The 9,048-nt window shown below is 49.3% G+C and overlaps 1 pseudogene; it reads left to right on the top strand.

The window, feature by feature from the left end:
* The first annotated feature begins 5,511 nt into the window (after nucleotides 1–5,511).
* Nucleotides 5,512–7,905, top strand: LOC120872626 (annotated as a pseudogene).
* Nucleotides 7,906–9,048: the final 1,143 nt, after the last annotated feature.

The following is a 9,048-nucleotide window of genomic DNA, read 5'->3' as shown; positions in this document are numbered from 1 at the left end:
ACCTTCTCTTGACTACTGTTCTTGTCCATGTGTGAGATGTGGGATCTCTCTTGTAGGATTATTCGTCTGGGGGAGCCCGGCTGTAGGAAGTGAAGGTTGTCAGGAGTGTCCTTGGGGATAGGTAGGAGGGGAAGTGGCAGCCATCAGGGTCCAGCTAGTCTGAGAACTGGAACCGGGACGCCCCCTAGTGGGCGGAGGGCGCAAGTACATGTTGAGTTTGGGGATTGTTACTTTAACGCAGAGGTGGTCCCGAGATGGGGAAACCGTGTGTCTCCTGAGGAAGGGGCTTCAGAAGGATCAAAGTGGCTTCTTGGAGGAGCCGATCCCAGTGGGGCAGGTGAGAGTAAATTCCTGGGACGGGTGGCTGTTTCTGGCTTTCTCTTACTTCTGAGCTGGGCTGCTTTGCTTTCTAGCCCCTTATTGCAAAGCTTTTTTTCTGACGACTTCCAGTGTCAAAGCTGCTTTGCCCTGGGTCTCTCCTTATTGCAAGTCCAGCTTGTATCTTTTCTCTTCCTTTGTGTCTGCTGTGGAGGCGACCCCCACCATTGCTTTCGTCACCTGCTCTATCCTGGTTACTCTGGTCCCCCACACAGATGAACCAAGTCATCACAGCATGGAGCCCTCTTCGAGTTCATGTGCCAGACTTAACAAAAGTCAGAGCCAAGGGAATGCATCTCGGGCTGCTCTTTCTCTTTGGGCTCCAAATACAGAAGCCCTGTATTGGCTTTTCCTATGGCTGGTGACTGCCACCATCCTTCTAGCCCCAGAGCCTTTGCATATGCAGGTCACTCTGCCTGGACCCATTCCCTGCCTATAACTTTAATTCCTGATCAGAACCTTCCAATCTCAGCTACACAAATAAGCCAGCCTCCCAGGTATTAACATTTCACCAAGCACCCAGAGTTTAGGGCCCTGGTCTGTAAGCTCTTTTTAGGGAGAAGCATCTTCTAGTTCATTGTGAGGAATTATGCAGACCTGATGGCTGTGGAACTGAGGAAGCAGTGTGAGAGTCAGACTCTGAGGCAGGTAGATCACCCATGATCACATAAGGCAGGGTGCCAAACCCGCCTGTCCTTAGAATGTCTCCCCTGATGTTGACACCTGGTGACACCTCTAACTGTGCTGTTGTTAACTGCTGAACTTTCATGTACCGAGAGAATAAGAATTCTCTTGATGGTACATCTCCTTACTAGAGGGTAGAGACACTCTCCAGGCCAGGTTCTTGCTGAGTTGTTTACTCTTACCTTCACAGTGCCTGGCCTGTGGTTACTGCACCTTGAGCCAGACCCTGTCCTGTCCTTTAGAGCCTCAATTTAGGACCTTTCTCCCTCACTGAGTTGCACCAAGTACAACCTGAGTTGCCAGATGAATGAGTCACAGGTGGGATAACAGCACAAAAACAGGTTTCCACAAATACTATACATGCTGCACATCAAGTGTGCGTCCTAGGAAGTACACACACACTTGTGTCTTTGTGGCTGGAGACTCTTGAGTGCTTGGTCCACTGCTGTGTGTGTGTGTGAGACAGAGAGGTAGGGAGGTTGGTTGAGGTGAGTGAGAAGGGGAGGAAGGGAGAGGAGAGGAAGACATGGAGATTGGGAGTGAGATAAGAGAGGGGGGCGTGAGATTGTGAGAGAGACTGAGAGAACTGGATACTGTGAGGGACAGAGATGTTGAGAATACATTGTGAAAGAGATTGAATGTTTGAGAGTGACAGAGAGATGGTGAGAGAGGAACATTGTGAGAGTTTGACAGGGAGGTTCACTGTCTTGAGAGGATGAGAGAATGGTGGAGAGAAAGATTGAGAAAGACATTGAGAGATGGAGTGAGCCAGAGCGGGGAGAGATTGATTTAACTGAGGTGAACAGAACCTAGGGTCTTTCTCCCACAAGGCAGGGGTTCCCTAGGGCCTGGTGATTTGGAAATATTTGGATGACTTGGCCCACAAATAGATTCACCTTCTCTAAGTGACAAAGGCTGTGGTGTGTGTGTACGTGATGTTGGGCTGGGGTGGTTTCTTGGAGGTGAGTTTTGACCATGGGGTGCCTACATGGCAGAATAGGAGTAAATGGTGCTCACTCCTCCTGGTCAGTGCTCCCTGCCTCTTTTTGGCCAGGAAACAAAGATGAGAGCTTGCTGAACTGTAGATAAACTTTTGAGTGCCTCCTGTAGGCTTGTCCTGGAGGGGCCTAGAAGCAAATAATAGGCAGTTGGGGTAATTATTTATGGGGCCTGGGAGGATCTGGCATAGGAATCTACAGTGGCAGAGGTCTGGAGTGCAAGCTGGGAGGAGGAATGACTTGGAGTCAGTGGGTCGATCCTGGTGGTGATGGACAGTTGAGTGGGGTGATAAGTGGGGCTGTGCTCAACCACCCTCTCCTACCGCCTCAACTCCCATTCCTAAGGCTGATCTTCTATAGCTGATGCCCCCTGGGAGGATGGCAAAAAGGTGAGAGTAGACTCAGCCTTGGGGGGCTTCAGGAGGGCCTTGGGTTTGGATCTGAGCACAGGTCTTGGGGTAGGGGCAGCGCCCATGTTGTTGATGACCTTCCAGCCAGCAGGTCTGGAGGACCTGCCCCTGTGTGGTGTGTGGACTTCGGGCCTGAAGTGGGTATGTGGGTACCTGGCTGGGAGAGGGGTGTGCATGCTCTGAGGACTCAGTGACTACTGGGAGCAGGCCTGGGTTGGGGGTGCTGAAATGGAAGGGTGCACATGACCTGGGGTGCACAGGAGGAGGCTCTTCTTCAGTTATCCCAGGAGTAATTCTGTGTGGCACCGTGTCCTGGAGTAGCAGACTGGTCTGAGGCTACAAGTGCTTATGAGGTCCCTGGTTCCTGGAGACAGAGCCCATGAAGTGTCTGGGAGCTTGGAGAACTGGGGGAACACAGCTGGAGTGGCAGATGCTTCCTCCTCCCATCTTCCTGCTCTGGTCTTGAGGACGCAGCTGGGCTTCCTTCTCTAACCCTGGGGGAGTGTGTCACAGGTGGGCCCTTTGCTGTCCTGCAATGAGGGTCACTGCAGAGGGCAGAGCAGGCCTGAGTGTCTCCCCAGGGACACCAGGGCCCTCAGGTCTCCCTGGGCTGCAGAGACTATGGCCCTGAAACGTCTCGCACTTAGATGGGAAGCACTCAGCACTGGTGTTGGTGTGCCTGTCACATACACATTTGTCTGTCACTGTCTGCTCACCTGTTGCTCCAACATCCTACACTAGTGCATACCCTCCTCCACCTGTGCTGTGCAGGTGTACCTGCTCATGTCTCACACACACCTGTGCTGCCCACTGGTTACATGATGGTCCCACAAACTCTACCTTATCTTCCTGAAGTTACTTGCCACACACTTGTCACTGGCACCTGTGTGACCCAGCTGACTCACTCCTCTGTGATAGTGTCTGGGCCATCAGTGCTCCACCCACGGTTGGCCTTGTGGACACCAATGGTGGGGCTCAAACCCAGGAAGAGGCATTTCACTGGCCTGATGTTTACTCACCCTCCTTCAACCCCAGATTGCTTTGGGAACTTCCTTTCCCATCTGAGCAATAGTACTAGAGGATTTCCAGGCCTCTTCAGCTGGGCTCTGCCTGCCCTGTGGTCTGGTGTGGCCATGTTCCTGAGCTGTGTGGGTCTCAGCCAGGGGCTGTTATCCTTGCAGACATGTAGGGCCTTTTGAGGCTTAACCTGTTCCCAAGCCACCCCTCCTTGTCTCCCTGCCCAGCTTGGCTCAGCTCTCTCCTTTCACATATGCATATTCTGGTCCCCTGCAACACCTGAGTCACCTCTGGTCCTGGAAATGGGGGGAATCACTGACCCTGGTGAGAAGGGCTCCCTCCAGTGTGGGAACAAGCTTTCATGGAGATGAAGGGAGTCCTATTGCCAGACTGGGGGGAGTCTTCAAAGAGGCAGAGGGCTGTGTCCATGATGGAGGAAATCAAACTGAGGAGGCCTGTACCATGCAGACTGGGACCCTGTCTCTTGCAGGGTTAGGAGCCTCATGTGGGTGAGGAAAGTCCTAAGGGAAGATCATGGAGCCCTGGGTGGGGGTCGGGGTATCTCACTGCAACATGTCAGTGGGAAGATTGCATTTAGCTCATGTGGACTGACCCACCCTCCCTTCATCTCTTTTCTTCCTCCCTTCTTTTTAAAAAAATATTTAAAGACTTTATTATACTTCATCTGATTGGAGAAAAAATACCTTGTTGGCTTTGGGACTGAGCAACTGGGTGTATGTTTTCCATTTTCCTAAAGGTTAGGACAGGCTTGTGTGGGAATGTAAAGAGAAAATTCTGTTTTACTCTTTAGAGATGTCTGCTGTGTGGAGCAAGCTGGTGGAGTTTGGAGCTCAGGGAAGATGAAGTCAGGGCAGGAGATATACATTTTGTAATTATGCGTTTATAGGGATATTTGAAGTTGTGGATGAGATCATGTGGAGGGAGGCTGAGATCAGAAAGGAAGAGGAGGCCCAAATCTGAGCTCTGGGCTCATTTTTCCCGCAGTAAAGGGGATAGAGCAGGGGTTGCTAGTGATGTGGGTGGGCATGGTGAAGGAGTGGTTGAAGGTGGCATCAGAGAAGCTGGGGGGAAAAGGGCAGAGAGAGGAGGACAGGAGGCTGCTGAAGGTGTTCAGACCTTGAACAAAGATGTTTCAGAGCTGCAGTCGGGGAGACATAGATCTGAGCTCCTAGAGATGAAGAAAGGGAAGGAACAAGGCAGCCAGCACCCCCAGGTATTTGGGGCAGAGGTGCAGCAGTGGGCGGAGTTGGGTCAGGGTGAGTTCTTATAGGATGTTGAGGCCTGTTGGAGGCTCCCTGCCCACATCTCTTAAAAGCATGTACACTCCATGTGGGCATTCCCAGGGTTATCTTCCCCACCGGACCCTGGTCCACATGGGGGCAGGGTCTGTAACTGCACTGGTCACAGCTGTGTCCACTAGGAGCCCAGCATCCAGCTCCTAACGTGCTGGTAAATGTTGGTTAAGGGCCAATACTTGTAAAGCACTCAGGATGCTAACAGGTGAGTAATAAATAGTAAAAGTGCATAGCATATTAAAGAGCAGAGACATTACTTTGCCAACAAAGGTTCAAATAGTCAAGGATATGGTTTTTCCAGTGGTCATGTATGGATATGAGAGTTGGACTGTGAAGAAAGCTGAGTGCCAAACAATTGATGCTTTTGAACTGTGGTCTTGGAGAAGACTCCTGAGAGTCCCTTGGACTGCAGGGGGATCCAACCAGTCCATCCTAAAGAAGATAAATCCTGGGTGTTCATTGGAAGGACTGATGCTGAAGCTGAAACTCCAGTACTTTGGCCATCTCATGCGAAGAGTTGACTCATTGGAAAAGACCCTGATGCTGGGAGGGATTGGGGGCAGGAGGAAAAGGGGACGACCGAGGATGAGATGGCTGGATGGCATCACCGACTCAATGGACATGAGTTTGAGTGAACTCCGGGAGTTGGTGATGGACAGGGCGGCTTGGCGTGCTGTGATTAATCAAAAAGAGTCGGACACAACTGAGCGATTGAACTGAACTGAACTGAAAAGTGCATGACTGTTGGCTGCAGACCAGGAAGCAACTGAAGACGGAGTGGTTCTGGAGGTCTTGCTCCAGATCCTGAGGGATGGAACAGTTAGAGATGCCCAGTGGCACCATGCAGGCCAGCTTTGTGTGTCAGCACTGTAGCCAGCCCCTGAAACTGGAGTGTGTCCATCCAGGAATCTACTGCTCCATCACTACCCCCAGCCCAGGTCAAGCCAGGAGAGAAGTAGGAAGGGACTAACTCAGGAGAGGAGCCATTTATCAACCCCCATCAGGATGTGTCTCACACATTCATCCCCCAGCCTGGTTGATGTCTGTGGAAAGTGCCAGCAGCTTCACTCTGATTGGGAGGTGTCTGACACAGCCCCAGGGAGAACATTAGCTAAAAAGTAAAATCACTGGAGGCTTTCTGACTTCCTGTTGGGGCAAGCAGTTGTGGCTCATCAGTGGGTGAGCGAGGCACAGACTCTGTTTTAGGCCAGGTGGACACTCAGCTGCATCTCCCTGAAGACAAGTGATAGAGCTGCAAACCCTGGAGATCTCAGAGCAAGTGAATGAAGATGATGGTGAACAGCTACACAGGGAGCTAAAGGAACTGGCTTTGGGGGAGGAGAGGCTGATCAGGAGCTGAAAGAAAAGAACTTCAAGATAGTGGCAGGATATCTTGAGTGTGTCCAGGCTGAAGCTGAGACTAGACCAGGGGAAGCTCAGTATCAGAGGGAACACACTGAACTTAAACAGTGACAGCTGGAAGGCGATGATGAGCTGAAGGGTATAGAAAACCAGATGCCTTATATTCCTGGGGAATGAAACAAGCTGAATCCTGCTGGGAGCTGGACGGTGTTGCTACCAGCGCCCTGGCCAATAGAATGGGTTTGAAGTTTTAGAGGTTTTGGCGTGTTCCCTGTGGAGTCTGAAGTCTCAGACAAATGTAAGGAGCTGCTGATACACTGGTCTGGGGTCTGTGTTTTATCTGGAACAGCAGGTTTCCTGGGCTGTGTGCAGCAGTTCGCAGAAGAGGCTGAGAAAGAGGACTTCCTTACAGGCTGGATGTGAGAGGGAAAGATGGAAGACAGAGGAGGCAGTGGTGGCTCCAATTCTGTCAAACCCAGTTCAGCTCTGAGGAACAGTGGACGGAAACTCAAGTTCATACTGTTGAATGTTAACTAGGGCCTTGTTTGGGTATCCTCACAGTTTCATAATAAACGAACTCATTTTTTTTCTTATGAAGATAACTTGCTTTAAAGATGTAAATTTTTTGTTTTGTTTGCAAAAAAAGTTGTAAATTAAATTCAGGTCAAAAAATAAATTCAGGTCATATCAAACAGCACATGTTTACAGTACAAAAAAAGAAAAGATACAGGAAAAGCCACTCTTGCTTTAAAATATCCATTGATAGTTTCCAGAATTACAACAGGCCATGTATAGTGACCAGCCCATGTCATAATTTTGGCTCGTAACCCCATGCCTTCCTTTTCAAACTGTTATCTTCAAAGTGTCCAGTTTAAGTTTGCTTGTATTTTTTTTTTAAGCCTCAGTTGAATTGAGATTGGTGTATTGTCACTGGATTTTATCTCTCTCAACTTCCTGTACTCAAAATATGAAAGAGAGAGTTTTATCTCCACTGAGATGATGAAATGTGTAAGCTACACAGTTGGGTAATGTGAGAAAATGACAACATGTAAGCTTTGTCTCATCACCATATGATGTGATTGAAAGTTTGTACTGTAACATGTCTCTCTTGGTACTAGGTTCTAGTACTGAATGGCCACTCTGCTCTGTGTTAGCGATAGGAAATGGTGTTGGATACTATTCCCCACCCGGAGTCATGTGGCCATTTTGAGTCTTTTCCCCCTCCTTTTTCTGCTTTTGGGCCTCATCTCACCCTACAGTGCTGCTCTGAGCCTCCTTGCCTTTTCCAGTATTCTCCCTTCCCACTCTGCTCAGGGCTGGGTATGACCCTCCCCCACCCTTCATCAAGAGGAAGTGTGGGCTCAGTTCCTCCTCCTCCAATGGAAACTCATTGGCCTGCAGCAGCCCTGGCCACCTCCTTGCCAGGGTCATAGGGAGCATGGCTTGAAAGCTTGTTCATGCTGTCCCCACCCTAAAGATGCTCCCTAGACCTAGAGCCCTTTCCTTTTCTTCTCCTTTTAAATATTTTATATCAAGACATATATGTACAGTGAAGCTAGAAAACATGTTCAATTTGAAGGAAAGAACATGCGGCAGTAGATCTGTTTCCTAGTGAAAGGTTGCTGCTGTGAGCCGTGAGTTTTGTCAGGATTCGTGACCTCTGGAGGAGAGGATTTCATCCCAGGGTCTGAGACAAGGCTTGACTGCTGCTGCTGCTAAGTCACTTCAGTGGTGTCCGATTCTGTGGGACCCCATAGACGGCAGTCCACCAGGCTCCCCATCCCTGTGATTCTCCAAGCAAGAACGCTGGAGTGGGTTGCCATTTCCTTCTCCAATGCATGAAAGTGAAAGTGAAGTTGCTCAGTCGTGTCTGACCCTCAGTGACCCCATGGATTGCAGTCTTCCAGGCTCCTCCGTCCATGGGATTTTCCAGGCAAGAGTAGTGGAGTGGGGTGCCATATCTGGCTTGACAACTTGGAGCTTTTTGTATAGCAAAGTTTTATTAAAATATAGAGCTAGGGAAAGCTTCTGATATAGGCATCAGAAGGGGACAGAAAGAGTGCCCCCTTGCTAGTTTTTAGCAAGGTGTTTTATGTCTCTTAGAAGGCTATTAATCAGATAAGAGAGACACCTCAAAGCTGAGGGCGTTTTACCAGGCCCCTGTCCCACAATATGCATTTTTGAGGTGGGGTGGCACAAGGTGTGTCATCCCTTGGTCATCAAACAATTGATAGAATACTGGTTTGTTGAGTCATTAGCCCAAGGTTTGAGGAAAGAAAAAGTCTCAGGTGGAACCATTTTGAAGAAAGGCAGATTCCAAAGTAAATACATAGTTTCATCAGCATAGCTTAGGAAAAATGTTTCCGTAAGAAAAACACATTGGTCTGCTGCAGAACCAGGTGGAAGCCTCTCTTAATTTTGATAGAGAAGGAAAAAAAAAAGTTTGCCACTTGTGATTTATTTCCTCTTGTCACTTGGGAACCTCTGGCCCTTCCTGCCTGTTACCCTCTTATTGCCCCCTTTTCTTTTAGGAGAATTATATTGCTTAGGGATAGGGGTGCCGTTCTCATTCCTTAACTGCTTCTGAGCTGACAAGGGGCATCGTCCCTAAATTGGTGAGGCAGCACATTGTCCTAACCTTCCTATTAAGGATCTCTGATCCAGAGGCCCCAAGTAGTAGTTGGAGGAAGCTGTGGCACTCATAGGAGTTTGGACAACATTTGTAACTTAAAAGCCTTCATGCGGCTAGAAACAAATCCAGCTACACAGTTGCAGATGCAGGGAGCAAACAGCAAAAACAGAAGGGTCAGAATTACAAGTAAGATAGTTTTCCACCATGGGTAACTAGTTAACATCTCCCAAAGTGAAGCAACTGAGGCTTCA

The sequence above is a fragment of the Oryx dammah genome, unplaced genomic scaffold, assembly GCF_014754425.2.
Source record: "Oryx dammah isolate SB20612 unplaced genomic scaffold, SCBI_Odam_1.1 HiC_scaffold_13, whole genome shotgun sequence".
Lineage (NCBI taxonomy): Eukaryota > Metazoa > Chordata > Mammalia > Artiodactyla > Bovidae > Oryx > Oryx dammah.
The sequence above is the reverse complement of the archived record's forward strand: the minus strand, read 5'-3'. Positions and strand labels throughout refer to the sequence as shown.